Source organism: Myotis myotis, unplaced genomic scaffold (assembly GCF_014108235.1).
Source record: "Myotis myotis isolate mMyoMyo1 unplaced genomic scaffold, mMyoMyo1.p scaffold_m19_p_1, whole genome shotgun sequence".
Classification (NCBI taxonomy): domain Eukaryota; kingdom Metazoa; phylum Chordata; class Mammalia; order Chiroptera; family Vespertilionidae; genus Myotis; species Myotis myotis.
In genome coordinates, this window is record NW_023416313.1 from 217909487 (window position 1) to 217924569 (window position 15083).

General features: G+C 45.5%; 1 protein-coding gene and 1 pseudogene across 10 annotated transcripts in view; one reads left to right on the top strand and one right to left on the bottom strand.

The window, feature by feature from the left end:
• The window catches only part of BTBD7 (BTB domain containing 7), an 81974-nt gene that overhangs the window by 26965 nt on the left and 39926 nt on the right, over window positions 1-15083 (top strand). The window lies entirely within an intron of this gene.
• LOC118659753 lies at window positions 10405-11940 on the bottom strand (annotated as a pseudogene).

The following is a 15083-nucleotide window of genomic DNA, read 5'->3' on the forward strand; positions in this document are numbered from 1 at the left end:
TTAAACAATCCATTTCCCCTCTCTAGTTTGTACCACCTTTTATTAAGTTCATATTTATGTATATATATGTTTATGCTAGAGGCCTGGTGCACGGATTTCTGCTCTGGTGGGGTCCCTCGACCTGGCCTGCACCCTCTCACAATCTGGGACCCCTCGGGGGATATTGGACTGCTAGTTTCTGCCTGATCCCCGAAGGCCAGGCTGAGGGACCCAACTGGTGCACAAATCCATGCACTGGGCCTCTAATATGCATATAAGATATTTGACTAATCTTTTCCCCTCCTCTCCTGTCCCCCCTTCCCTCTGAGATTCATCCGTCTGTCCATGTTTCCATGCCTGTGCAGTGAGCGTCTGCCCTCTGGTGGTCATTGCATGTCAGCGAACAGCTGAATGGTCGCTTATGCTTTTATATATAGAGATATCAGTACTTTCATTTTGTTTTAGTGGTTAATTTCTTTGTTCTTAACCAATATCACTTGCCCAAGTGGGCAAATCCTGACCTGCCCCTTCAATTCTCCACCTCCAAATCCCCATCTAGACATAAGAGACATGACATTTGTTTTCTAAAGAATTCGAAGTAGAAAGATTCCAAATCTGGAAATAGCTACAAAGGGGTGGGGTGGGGTGGTAAGGTACAGGTTGAAATCTGGAATTATGTGAACACCTACAAACTAAATGGTGAAATCACCCCCTTGCCTTCCCCTGCAGAGTTCAAGCCAAGTGGATTTTTTTTACCTAACAATAGACAAACATGTAAATTGATCATCCCTCCACTACGCTCACCAGCCAGTCAGGAGAGTGTGCAAATTAGCTCAACAAAGATGGCAGTTAATTTGCATACGCAGGCGCGGAGCGAGGACTGAAGGCTCTGGCTGGAGCAGCGAAGGCCTGGGTCCCGGGTGCCGACAGCCAGGGGAAGGGAGGCCTGTTGCACGAATCTCTAAGTGCAACAGGCCTCTAGTAAGACAATAAATTAGAGCTCTAGAAATGTAATAGCCAGCATGTAGTGGTGTTTTGGAGCTCCACTATAGTTATGTTCAGGAATTGTACAGTGAAATGCCAGTTAGCCTCCTATTGTTTAACAAAGGCGAGTACAGTAATCCTCCCTTATTTGCCATTTTTGGTGCCATTCTGAGTAGTATGATGAAGTCTTGTGCCATCCTGCTCTGAATCCTTTCCAGGACACGAGTCATTCCTTTTTCCAGTATCTCCACACTGTAAATGCTATTCATCCGTTAGTAGCCACCTGGGTTATCAAATTGACTGTCTCTGTACACAGTGCTTATATTCAAGTAACCCTTATAGGAGTCATGTGCTACTTCACAATGCCTATGTTACTCACCTCACTTCATCTCATCACATAGGCATTGTATATCATTTCACATCACAAAAAAGGTGAATATAGTATAACAACTATTTTGAGAGAGACCATGTTCACATAACTTTTATTACAGTATATTGTTATAATTGTTCTATAGTATTATGTTATTGTTGTTAATCTCTTGCTATGCCCAATTTATAAATTAAATTTTATCACAGGGATGTATGTGCAGAAAAAACATAGTATACATAGTGTTTGGTACTGTCCGTGGTTTCAGACATCTATTGGAGGAAAACCTGGTGGATAAGGGGGGACTACTGTAGTCAGCAAGCCTGTTTGTGCAACAGAGCTTCCAAACAATTGTTTACTGCCTCGTTCTTAAATACGAAAACCCATCTAAGGCTCACTGGACATTTGAGAAAAACTTCCCAATTGAGACAGATTAGAACAAAAAGAACAAAGTACTAGAACTAAGAAACAGTAGTGAAAGAAGCAGGAAAAATCTTTAACAGAATAAAAATACCTTTATATAAAAGAATATTTTATTGACGTGAGACATAAATAGAATGCTATAAAGGTAAAAACAGGTGCTCTTGGAAATAAGGATATGTTCCACTAGTGATGAAATAAACCAAGAAAAAGGAGGTATGGATCCAAAAAATGGGTCCAACACAGGAAAAAAGAAAGGGAAATCTTAGTTACTAGCTATGCTGTGCAGTAGGTCTAGTGCAGTGGTTCCCAACCTTTTTTTTGGCAATGCCCCACCTAAGCATCTCTAAAATCCTGGTGCGCCCTAGTGTCATATAATTTTTATTATTCAAAAAGTGAACTATTCACGTGGAGGAAGCCTAAAAGGCCATTAACTTGTTCTAAACAAGCTTCCAAAAACATGGCATTCATGAAAGAGAAAAATCCTATATAATAAAAGAGAAACATGCAAATTAGCCGTCCCTCTGCTACGCATAAGCCACGTCCACCAGCCAATGCGGAGTGAGTATGCAAATTAACCCAACAAAGATGGCACTCATTTGCATACACAGAGCAGAGTGTGAGAGCCGGCAGCTTGCCGGGGACATAGCTCCCTCGGTCGCTCCCTTGGGGTGACATGGCTCCCTCAGTCACTGGATGGAGAGCAGAGTAGGAGAGCTGGAGGCTTAGGGGGACGTGGCTCCCCAGAGTTTGGGGAGCACCAGGAATTCTGGGAATAGTAGTTTTAGTGGCAGCCCCAGGACTGGAAGCGGAAGCCCAGAGTACGGGGAGTACCAGGAATGCTGGGAATCGTAGTTTTGGTGGCTGACGGCTCTCCTAGATAGTAAAGCAAAGTGAGCCTGGAGCAAGTTACTGTTGCGGTGGGGGATGGAAGGAAAGCAAAGGTGAGAGACATAAGTAAAATCAGAGTGTCTAGGAAAAATTAAAGGGAAGCTATCCTAAAACTTCCAGGAAATCTCCACCAATGGAGCAAAGAAAAAAATAATGCCTCTATTATTCTGTGAGCAACAAACCAAACTGGGTTGGGGGTCTCAGACAATTCACTCATATGATTGCAGACAGACAGAAACTCCCAGATTGGAGAGGGCTCCCCTGAGGGCTCCCAGAGGGTGCAGGTTGGGCTGAGGAACAACACCCCCCCCACCCCCGCCCCCCAGTGCACGGATCTTTATGCACTGGGTCCCTAGTAAAAGAATAAAAGCACAGTTGAAGTAGTGAAGAAGAAATCACTAAGAAATTGTTTAAAAAATAATGTGAAGTGATATGAAAAAAATAGCAAATAAAGTTTCAAAATATGTAACAGAACTGTAATGCATAAATACGTCACAATATATATTTATATACTGTATATGAGGCTCCTAGAACCATAAGAAATGCAAAAAAACTCACTATTAATAACTCATTCCCGAATTGTCCCCTTAAAAATCAAATTGCCCCCCTATGGGGCATGTGCCCCATGTTGGGAACCACTGGTCTAGTGGGTATCCAGTCTAGACTTGTCTGGGGAGGGGTCAGGGGGAGGCGCTTGAAAGGCTTCCTCTGGGAGAAATCAATTACCTGAATGTTGTTTGAACACTAAGTGACAAGAGACATTGAAAGATTGTATGCATTTTTGGTGACTTTATGGAGAATTAGCAATAGATGTATAGAAAGCAAAGTGGGAAAAGAGGAAATTAATAGCTCCAAGAAAAAAATTAAATTACTTATGAAAGACAATATAATTCTAGTAAACTGCTTGGCTCAGCTGTAAGCAGTATTTAAATAGTCATCATAATGTTAATACTGAATATTGATTTAACAAAAATTGCAATTCAGAGAGATAAATACCAAAAGAAAGATAAAAAATTGAGCAGTTGCCTCTAGGGAGCAGGACTGGGAGTGTAAAAGAGATAGGGCAGAGGGTTTTGTTTTCAGGATAAGCTTTTTATTACTACTAAGGTACAGGACTTACAAAATTATGAATCATACCGCTTTGATGACAAATTAATTTTTTTAAATATATTTTATTTATTTTTTACAGAGAGGAAGGGAGAGGGATAGTTAGAAACATCGATGAGAGAGAAGCATCTATCAGCTGCCTCCTGCACACCCCCAACTGGGGATGTGTCCGCAACCAAGGTACATGCCCTTGACTGGAATCGAACCTGGGACCCATCAGTCCGCAGACCAACGCTGTATCCACTGAGCCAAACCGGTAGGGCGACAAATTAATTTTTATAATAAACACAGGAATTGGGGCTCAGAAGAACCAGAGAGACCTACATAGGCCAGAGTCCTAAAGAACTAGGGAATTTATCATATATCTATCAGGAATGTTAACTTATGAGATCATGCTTATAATTTTCGTTTACAAAGGGCTTTTACTTTCTCTCATTTGGTCATCCTGACAACCTGTGAGTATGGTAGAGCTCAGAGATTAATAACTAGCCTTTTTCCTAGTTTGTAAGTAATGAAGTTGTGACTCATACCAGCTCTTGTGATCCTGAGCCCAGGAATTGAGGCAAAGGGAGAGAGGGGAACAGTATGAGAACCAGTTTCCAGGGATGAGGGTGGGAGGCCACTGTGGCCTAGTTGTAGGAACAAAACAGCAGGCTAGTGATTGAAGCATCAACTCAGGAATCTCATCCAGAAGACTGACTGGTGCTGAACCACTTGGGGTGGGGCTAAGCACTTCCAGAAAGGAAATGCTAGTCCAGCTAGGAGGTTTAAAAACAGGGCAGCAGCCTGAGTAGGTCACCAGACTTTGCTTCAGAGCACTTAGCCGGAAAACAGAGGGCTGTTTACTGAGTAGGCCATTCTTTCCTAAATAGGCCAGTGTTCCTGAATTGGTTATATGACCTTTTTGGCCGCCCAGCCTAAGGACCTTCTTCCTAGTTTTAATTTCTCACTGTATGTAGGTCTTGATAGAAGGCAGAGCTCAACTCCCAATATAAAAATCTAAAAGGTCACATACCTGCTTTCTCAGCCTTCTCTGGATTAAGTACATGACCTAGACTTCTTGAATCTGGAGCTGAAAGTAAGGACTATAGATAATTTTTTCTTGAAGTGGTCAGGCAGATGCTTCTAGCAGAAAAAGAGAAGTCAGTGGCACCAGTGATGGCATTCACTGTCCAAGCACAGTAGGGCCAGGGCAGCACAGATACTTGCTGGGCTGTTTCTGTGGATGTAATCCTTACTCTTCAGCCTTCCTTTGCTCTCTTTTGTCTTCTGAGCCTGGTCTCCAGCTTTCCTAGCAACTCTGGGCTAACAATATCCTTTCAAATAAATTCGTTTTCTGTTTAAGCCAACTAGAGTTGTTTTCTGTGGTTGCAACTTAGAAGCCTGGTTGACAACAGTACCTATATTAGAAGGACTAATGTATAAAATCCCAAAATAGATGACTAGATTGGAAGAGCCTCAAATGAAGGATCATGTGTTTGATCACTGACTTTTCACAACGACCTTAGCATACATTGAGTAAATAGCTCTGAAAATGTGAGACTATACTATGGATTTATAATTTCTTAAGTAAAAATTCTTTTGAAGAATTATAGGTTTTCTCATAAACTTTAACAACCCATGAGCCTGCTATAAGAATTTGTTTTCTTGCCCTAATCGGTTTGGCTCAGTGGATAGAGCATTGGCCTGCAGACTCAAGGGTCCCAGGTTCGATTCTGGTCAAGGGCATGCACCTTGGTTGCGGGCACATCCCCAATAGGGAGTGTGTAGGAGCCAGCAGATCGATGTTTCTCTTGCATCGATGTTTCTAACTCTCTATACCTCTCCCTTCCTCTCTGTAAAACATCAATAAAATATAAAAAGAAATTGTTTTCTTGTCATACATACTGTTGACCTCAAAATAAAGTATCCCAGAATTAGCACTACTATGTTCCAGTGCAGGGCATTTTATAGTAGAGTAGTGCACTTTCAACTGCAGATTTTATTTTTTCATCTTAATCGAAAGTATTTTTCAATCTTTAAGAATTTTATAACTTTAATTCCAAAATGGGCTCTAATGCCTTTCCCATATTTTTAGTCACAATGCATGTGATTACATTCTATTGAATTAAAAATCTAACAGAGAAACAACAAAGTAATGACCTAATTTTTTCCCTAACAACTTGGTCAGATTCCAAGTGTGTGCCTTGAAACAAATAGCAAAGACTAACTGTCCTCACTCACTAATCCATTCCATCTTCCCATCCTCTCCATTGTCCCCATGTTGACACACTTCCTTCTGTCTCAGTTTGTTGAGCTGGCAGTTCATTTTACTTCTGTCTGTAATTGTTTCCTCTTTAGCAAATTATTCTGACTTTATATATACTCCTTAGAGAATAATGGAGCTAAGTTAGAGACGATGAGCAACAGATCAGAGTAATATATGTAAGTTTCAGTTAGTTAAACATGGAACATAGGTGAAGAATTAATCTGAGGTTCAGGAATGGTATTTCAAATGACTTTCAAGTTATACATCTTGAATAATGAAATTTAGCACTTAATTTTTTTTACTTAAAATTATGACTAGAGTTGTAAAGTATAATATATAATTGCATGTTTTATTTTAGAACTGAAATTATTTTTCATACTAGAGGCCCGGTGCATGAAATTCATGCACTGGGTGGGGAGGGGCGTCCCTTAGCCCAGCCTGCCCCCTCTCACAGTCTGGGAACACTCAGGGAGGCGACCGGGCTGATCAGGGGAAGGTGCCACCCGCATCACTCCACTGCTGCTGCCACTGCTGGCCTCCGTAGCTGCCAAGGTGTTTTCATCAACACGGACTCCAGTCCCTTCACGAAAAAATGACAACTTTCTTTAGGCATTTTCAAGATGTCTCTTTCATAGGATATGGCATTTCTTTTTTTCTTTTTTTTTATCCTCACCTGAGGATATTTTTCCATTGATTTTTAGAGAGCGTGAAAAAGAGAGGGAAAGACAGAGAGAAACATCAATGTGAGAGGCACACTTCGATTGGTTGCCTCCTGCATGAGCCCTGACCTGGTCCCCGCCCAGGGAGGAGCCTGCAACCTAGGTACATGCCCTTGATCAGAATTGAACCTGGACCCTGTGGTCTGTAGGCCGAGGCTCTATCCACTGAGCCAAACCGGCTGGGGCAGGATATGACATTCCTTAGCCCCTCTAGCAGTGGACCTTTGTTTTTCCCTCTAGGAGTGAGGTGGAAAACCCTAGATCACCTTCTTGGATTCTTATTACCCAAGCAAGTGGCATATTACAAGCTTAGCAAATGAGCGGTCAGAAAAGGTGTTTCCTCTGCAGCTCCCAAACAGAGGCAGGACTGCTGGTGCACGCGCCCCCCCTGTGGGTTTGTGTCTCTCCTTTGGCCCCCCAGCAGCCCAGCGCCATAGCTACGGGGCTGCTGAGGGCCAGGACCCCTTGTGGGTTTGTGTCTCTGGCCCCCCTGCGTGTTGTTCTCTCCGGGCCTGGGGCCGGGTGCGAACCGCCCTGTCTGTTCTCTCAGGCTCCAGGCCTGCACCTGGCCCCTCTTCCTGAGCTGGTCCTGACCATTACGGTGTCCCAACCTAATTTGCATATCACTTCTTTTTATTTATATAGATATAGATAGACTACAAACACTCTACCTCTGACCCTCTGCTCACACTTTTCTTTTGTGTTGGAGTATCTTTATCTTTGGTCACCAAATGCCCAAATTCTACCCTAACCTTTAAAACCAAACTCACAACTTCCCTGGTGTTGTCTTAGGCATTCCAAATTAAAGTATTATCTACTTCTGCAAACTTTTGAAACACTTTATTTTAGGTTTTTACCTCTTGTTTTGGAATTACCTATATATCTGTCTCATTTCCTCCCAACTAATGTATTATATACTTCCTAAAGACCAGATCAAAATTTTGGTTGTGGTCAAATCACCCTAAGCACCTAATAGATGCTTTGCTCTTTAATACCTTTGAAAACCAAGTAATTTTTCCTTTTTTTTTTAAAAAAAAAAGGGGGAATGTAATCATATTTAATCCTAGAAGTTGCAATAAAATGAAAACACTGAATCTAAATCTAAGAGATAAATATGAAGTATTATTTATAAAAGTAAGTTTAGATGTGGCCTAAATGGTGTATAATTCTACCATTAAACTCGATTTTAAATCAAATTTAAAAAAAAATCATCTCATCAACTCTTTAATGGGCCATTGATATTAAATCGATTATTTAATTAGAAACCTTTCTCAGCAATAAGCAAAACCTTTTCTCTGTGATACAGAAATTCTAAGGATGACATAGTATAGGGAAATGATGAAATAGAGGAAGAATTGTTCTGTTCTCTTTTGCTTTGTTTTTTCCCTAGCCTAAATTGTGTGTTTATTATAGTCAAGGTCTGAGACATTGGATTTAATTTGAACATGACAGACAGTAATATAATCAGATAAAAGATGAAATACTGTGTAGTACTCAGGTCAGTATGGATATGAATACAAAACTAAACAACATAGTACTACTTATTTCTTCCTTCCTCCCCTCCCCTCCCCTCCCCTCCCCTCCATAAATTTATTTTATTTTATTTTTTTTAATATATTTTTATTGATTAAGATATTACATATGTGTCCTTGTCCCCACGTTACCCTCTACCCCCCACGCCCCCCACCCCCGCTCATGCCCTCACCCCCCCGTTGTCCATGTCCATTGGTTAGGCCTATATGCTTGCATATAAGTCCTTTGGTTGATCTTTCCCCCTTACCCCCACCCTCCCCTACCTTCCCTCCAAGTCCCGACAGTCCAATCAGTGCCTCTCCGTCTCTGGATCAGTCCTTGTTCATCAGCTTATGTTGTTCATTATATTCCACAAATGAGTGAGATCCTGTGGTATTTATCCGCTCTCAAGTTCCATCCATGCTGTGGCAAATGGTAAGAGTTCCTTTTTCTTCTTCCTCTTCTTAAAGAATACCTTTCAGCATTTCATATAATGCTGGTTTGGTGGTGATGAACTCCTTTAGCTTTTTCTTATCCGTGAAGCTCTTTATCTGACCTTCTATTCTGAATGATAGCTTTGCTGGATAAAGTAATCTTGGTTGCAGGTTCTTGCTATTCATCACTTTGAATATTTCTTGCCACTCTCTTCTGGCCTGCATGGTTTCTGTTGAGAAATCAGCTGACAGTCGTATGGGTACTCCCTTGTAGGTAACTGACTGTCTTTCTCTTGCTGCTTTTAAGATTCTCTCTTTATCTTTTGCTCTTGGCATTTTAATTATGATGTGTCTTGGTGTGGTCCTCCTTGGATTCCTTTTGTTTGGGGTTCTCTGCGCTTCCTGGACTTGTAAGTCCATTTCTTTCACCAGGTAGGGGAAGTTTTCTGTCATTATTTCTTCAAAAAGGTTTTCAATATCTTGCCCTCTCTCTCCTTCTGGTACCCCTATAATTCTGATGTTGGTACGCTTGAAGTTGTCCCAGAGGTTCCTTACACTATCTTCATATTTTTGGAATCTCTTTTCTTTTTTCTTTTTCGGTTGGGTATTTTTTGTTTCTTTGTATTTCAAATCTTTGACTTGATTCTTGGGATCCTCTTTTCTGCTGCTGGATCTCTGTAAATTATTCTTTATTTCAGTCAGTGTATGCTTAATTTCTAGTTGGTCCTTTTTCATGTCCTCCATGGTCTCCCTATACTTATTGAGGGATTCATTAAATTTATCGGCGGTTTCCATAAAATTCTTGAAAAACCTTATAACCGTGGCCTTAAACTCTATATCCAATCGTTTGCTTTCCTCCATTTCTGCCATTTGTGACCTGTTTCTTTGTCTCCGCATTTTGGTTGCTTCCCTGTGTTGATAGAGTGGCTTTGTGTGCTAGGTGTCCTGTAGGGCCCAGTAGCTCAGCCTCCCCAGTTACCTGAGGTGGACACTCTTGGTGCACCCCCTCGTGGGCTTTGTGCACAGTCTTGTTGTAGCTATGCCTTGGTTGTTGTAGGATCACTGGGAGGAATTGACCTCCAGGGCAATTGGCAGCGAGAATCAGCTGCCCTGATGATGCTCAGCTGTGTAGCAATGCAAGCCGCTGTGGGGCCTGGGCCTTCTCTTGGAAGCTCTGAGTCTATCTGGCCCGGCTGCGGTTAGGTAATTACAGGTTGCAAATGGCCGGGGCATTCATATGCAAAAGCCTCTGCTGCAGCCTGGGTGGGGCGGGGTCTCAAGGAATCAAAGGGCTGAGAAAGCAGCTATGGCGGAGCCTCAGCCCTGCCCTAAGGAGTCGCGAGTCTCAGTGTCCCAGCAATGGCTGCAAGCACCTCTGAGGGAAAGCCGCTCTCAAGCTCGCCCGCTGCCAGACAGTCCAGTATCTCCCTGTATGAGCCCTGGGTCCCCAGAGACTTCCCGGAACCGGATTTCAGAGCCGTCGGGAGCTTGTGTCTCCCTCCGGATTCAAAAAGACAGCCGCGTCCTCAGGTGCCAGACCCTTTCCGCGCGCGCGCGAGCCCCCGTACCTCTGCACACCACCTCCGCAGCTCCTCCCGCTCGCAGTGTGCTTTTCTCTCCTTCTAGTTGTAGAATTTACACTCAGCCAGCCCTCCTGTAGCTCTGGATGATGTCCACCTTGTGTTTCTGATGCATTTATCGATTGTTGTGGGAAGCAGAAATTTCCCGGTGTTTATCTATGCCGCCATCTTAGTTTCTCCCATAAATTTATTTTAATACTAGAGACCCGGTGCATGAATTCGTGCACATTGAAAGGAAATTAATTAGAAAAAAAAATTTTTTTTTTGGCTGGGTACACTGAACTTTATTGATGGTGCACAACAAAGTAGGGCTCCCTATGCCCCTTCCCTTCTTCAGGGGGTCTGGGATGGAAATGGTGGTCAGGAGATTCTCAGTGTGTCAGGGGATTGATCTGGGGCAAGGACTCCCTAGCAGCTGAGGTCCTCTCTTCCTCTTGCTGGGGCTGGTGGTCCAGGGGATTCTTACTTCTTGAGGCCATGTGGACCATAAGGTCCACCACCCTTTTGCTCTAGCCATATTCATTTTCATACCAGGAAACGAGCTTGACAGAGTGGTCATTGAGGGCAGTGCCAGCTCCAGCATCAAAGGTGGAGGAGTGGGTGTCACTGTTAAAGTCACAGGAGACAACCTGGTCCTCAGCCCAGGATGCCCTTAAGGAGGCCCTCTGATGCCTGCTTCAATACCTTCTTTTTTTTAAAAAAAATATATTGATTTCAGAGAGGAAGGGAGAGGGAAAGAGAGAACATCAATGATGAGAAAGAACCATTGATCGGCTGCCTCCTGCACACCCCCTACTGGGGGTCGAGCCCACAAGCCAGGCATATGCCCTTGCCCGGAATCAAACCTGGGACCTTTCAGTCCACAGTCCAGTGCTCTATCCACTGAGCCAAACCAGCTAGGGCAATACCTTCTTGATATCATTGTATATGGCAGCTTTCTCCAGGCGGCAGGTCAGATCCACAACTGATACACAGAAGGCCATGCCAGTGAGCTTCCTATTCAGCTCAGGGATGATATGTCGTTAGTAACACCAGTAGAAGCAGGGATGATGTCCTGGGCAGCCCCTCGGCCCTCATGCCAAAGCTTCCCAGAGGGGCCATCCACAATCTTTTGGGTGGTGGTGATGGCATGGACTGTGGTCATGAGTCCCTCCACGATACCAAAGTTGTCATGGATGACCTTGGCCAGGGGGGCCAAGCAGTTGGTGCAGGAGGCATTGCTGACAACCTTGAGGGAGTTGTCATACTTGTCATGGTTCACACCCATCGCAAACATGGGGGCATCCGCAGAAGGGGCAGAGATGATGACCCTCTTAACTCCACCCTTCAAGTGAGCCCCAGCCTTCTCCATGGTAGTGAAGATACGATGGACTCCACAACATACTCAGCACCAGCATCACCCCATTTGATGTTGTCAGGATCTTGCTTCTGGAAGATGGAGATGGACTTTCCATTGATGACAAACTTCCGGTTCTCAACCTTGACTGTGCCTTTGAACTTGCCATGAGTAGAATCATACTGGAACCTGTAGACCAATGTAATTGAGGTCAATGAAGGGGTCATTGATGGCGACAATATCCACTTTGCCAGAGTTAAAAGCAGCCCTGGTGATCAGGTGCCCAATGCGGCCAAATCCGTTCACTTCAACCTTCACCATTGTGTCTCAGGGTTGTGGCTGCTGGCAATGCGCAGGAGGAGAGGCTCTCTGACGGACAGGAGGAGCAGAGAGCGTCAGAAGAAATATTTTAATATCGCTATTTGCCCTTTCTCTATAATAGAAATATCAACCAAATTCACGATTGACAGTGACAGATGGAAACTGTCGGCTTAGGCCCATGGACATCCCCTGAGGGGATGCGAGAGGGCACAGACCGGGCTGAGGGACACCCCCCTCCTTTAATATATCTATAATAATCTATAATAATAAAAGCGTAATATTCTAATTAGACTGGATGTCCTTCCGGATGACCTGGATGAAGCCAGGGCTGTGAGGGAAGCCCAGGTCCCGGTTGCCTGCCGACAGCCGGAGGAAAACCTGGGTCCTGAGTACCAGAGGGAAGCAGGTACCAGCAGCTGGGGGAAGGAAGGCCTACTCTTGCATGAATTTTGTGCATCAGGCCTCTAGTAGAAGATAAAGTGTTTAATTAGACCTGCTTTCTGATTTAGCTAAACTTTCTCCAACTCAGTGAAGCACCCCAACTTCTCTTTCAGGTAATTGTCAGCAACACAGTAAATATCAACACAAAGCAGATTATTATTGTAGATCATGCCGGGAGAACAAAGGGTAAAATATTTAACTGCAGCAGTGTTTGACTATATTCTGCGCACTGAGAAAACCTGAAGTCATTTTCAAGGTCCACCATTTCTTTCTCTCTTTAGTCAGGTGAAGTTTCTAAGCTTTCTAAATCTCCGTTTTCTAGTTAATGAAAAGAAAATAGGATTCCACCGAGTCTCCTATCTACCTACTTCAGGACTTCTGTGAGGATCAAATGAGATAAGGCATGGGAAAACGCTTCACAGACATTTGGTTAAAGTGTGAAATGTTTGCACCTGGCTATCAAGCAAGTCATGTTCCTGGGCTGAAGAAACTGCAAGGAGGCTAGTCATTGGTAGGGAGAGGAAGCTGGGCATTGCTACGTGATATCATTATCCGGCGCCCACAGTGACTGTTTCCTGGCTGGGCTGGCTGGACTGTGGGCTGCATTTTGCGCCATGACGTCTCAGCAGCATCAGCTGCGATTTGGTGGTGGTGCGTGTGTCCCACTTGGGGGAAGCCAGGCTTTGCTTTATGGGCTCCAGGTCCGCAGTGCTGTTTCTCTGTAAATGGCCAGTGTATATTACGGCAGCTCCTGCATTGAGTGTCTGCCCCCCGGTGGTCAGTGCATGTGATAGCAATTGGTCAGATTGTCAGACACTTAGCATATTAGCTTTTTATATATATAGCTATTTTTATTTATTTCAGAGAGGAATGGAGAGGGAGGGAGAGATAGAAACATCAATGATAAGAGAGAATCATTGTTTGGCTGCCTCCTGCACAACCCCTCCCCCCACTGAGGATCGAGCCCACAACCTGAGTATGTGCCCCTGACCTGAATCGAACCCAGGCCCCTTCAGTCCTCAGGCCGATGCTCTATCCACTGAGCCAAACCAGCTAGGGCAGTACTATTTATTTAAAGAATACATTGAGCCCTGGCCAGTGTTGCTCAGTTGGTTAGAGCGTCATCCCATGTTTATCTCATACATCGATGTTTCTCTCCCTCCCTCCTGCCTCCTATCTTTCTTTCCCTCTCTATCCTTCCCCTTGTCTAAAATTAGTAAAAACATTTCCTGATGTGAGGATTTAGAGAGAGAGAGACAGAAAGAAAGAGAGAGAGAGACAGAAAGAGGAGAGAGAGAGAGAGAGAGAGAGAGAGAGAGAGAGAGAATATTGAAGTCTTGTCTCCATGAAGATAGCATATAACATCTCCAGTGGTGCTGTCCAGTGCAACATATTCTGAAATAGAGAAAGGCTTATAAACTCACTAGTGGCCAGGTGCACGAAATTCATGCATGGGAGGGGGTGTCCCTAAGTTTGGCCTGCACCCTCTCCAATCTGGGACCCCTTGGGGGATGGCCGGCAATTGGACATCCCTCTCACAGTCCGGGACCACTGGCTCCTAACTGATCGCCTGCCTGCCTGATTGCCCCTAACCGCTCCCCTACAGGCCTGATTGACACCTAACTGCTCCCCTGCCGGCCCAATCACCTCCAACTGCCCTCCCTTGCCAGTCCGGTCACCCACAACTGCCCTCCCCTGCCGCGACCTATGTCTTCCACGTGAGGTGGCGGAGATGCCGTGACCGGTCTCCTCTGCACTGCAAGGCCTCACCATGTGGAGTAGCCGCCAGGCTCCGCTTCCACTGTGCGTGTGGCCATCTTGTGACAGCCCTCTTGTAACGACGTCGTGCATGAGGGCCACCTAGGCTTTTATTAGTATAGACTAGAGGCCCGGTGCACAAAAATTTGTGCACTTGGGGGGGGAAGGGGGTCCCTCAGCCCGGTCTGTGCCCTCTCGCAGTCTGGGACCCCTCGGGAGATAAGGACCTGCTGGCTTAGGCCTACTCCCGGGTGGCAGAGGGCAGGCACAATCCCTAGGTGCAGCCCCTGGTCGGGCTCAGAGCAGGGCCGATTGGGGAGTTGGGGCGCCGCCCCCTCTCATGCACAGAGCAGGGCGGATCGGGAGGTTGCGATGCCACCCTCAGTCACGCTCAGGGTAGGGCCTATTGGGGGGTTGGGGCACCGCCCCCTGTCACACTCAAGGCAGGGTTGATGGGCAGGTTGCGGCGCCACCCCCTGTCACGCACAGAGCAGGGCCAATCGGGGTTGGGGTGCTGCCCCCTGTCACACACAGAGCAGGGCCCATCAGGGGGTTGGGACTCCGTACCCTGTCACACACAGAGCAGGGTTGATCAGGGGGTTGGGGAGCTCCCCCCTGTCACACACAGAGCAGGGCCCATCAGTGGGTTGGGGAGCTCCCCCCTGTCATGCACAGAGCAGGGCCCATCAGGGGGTTGGGGAGCTCCCCCCTGTCACGCACAGAGCAGGGCCGATCAGGGGGTTGAGGAGCTCCCCCCTGTCACTCACAGAGTAGGGTCGATAGGGGAGTTGGGGCACCGCCCCCTGTCACACACAGAGCAGGGCCGATCAGGGGGTTGGGGCGCCACCACTGTCACACACAGGGCAGGGCCAATGGGGAGGTTATGGCTCTACCCCGTCACACACAGAACAGGGCCCGTGGGGTGTGTTGGGGAGCCGCCACTCTCACACTCAGGGCAGGGCCGATGGGGAGGTTATGGCTCTACC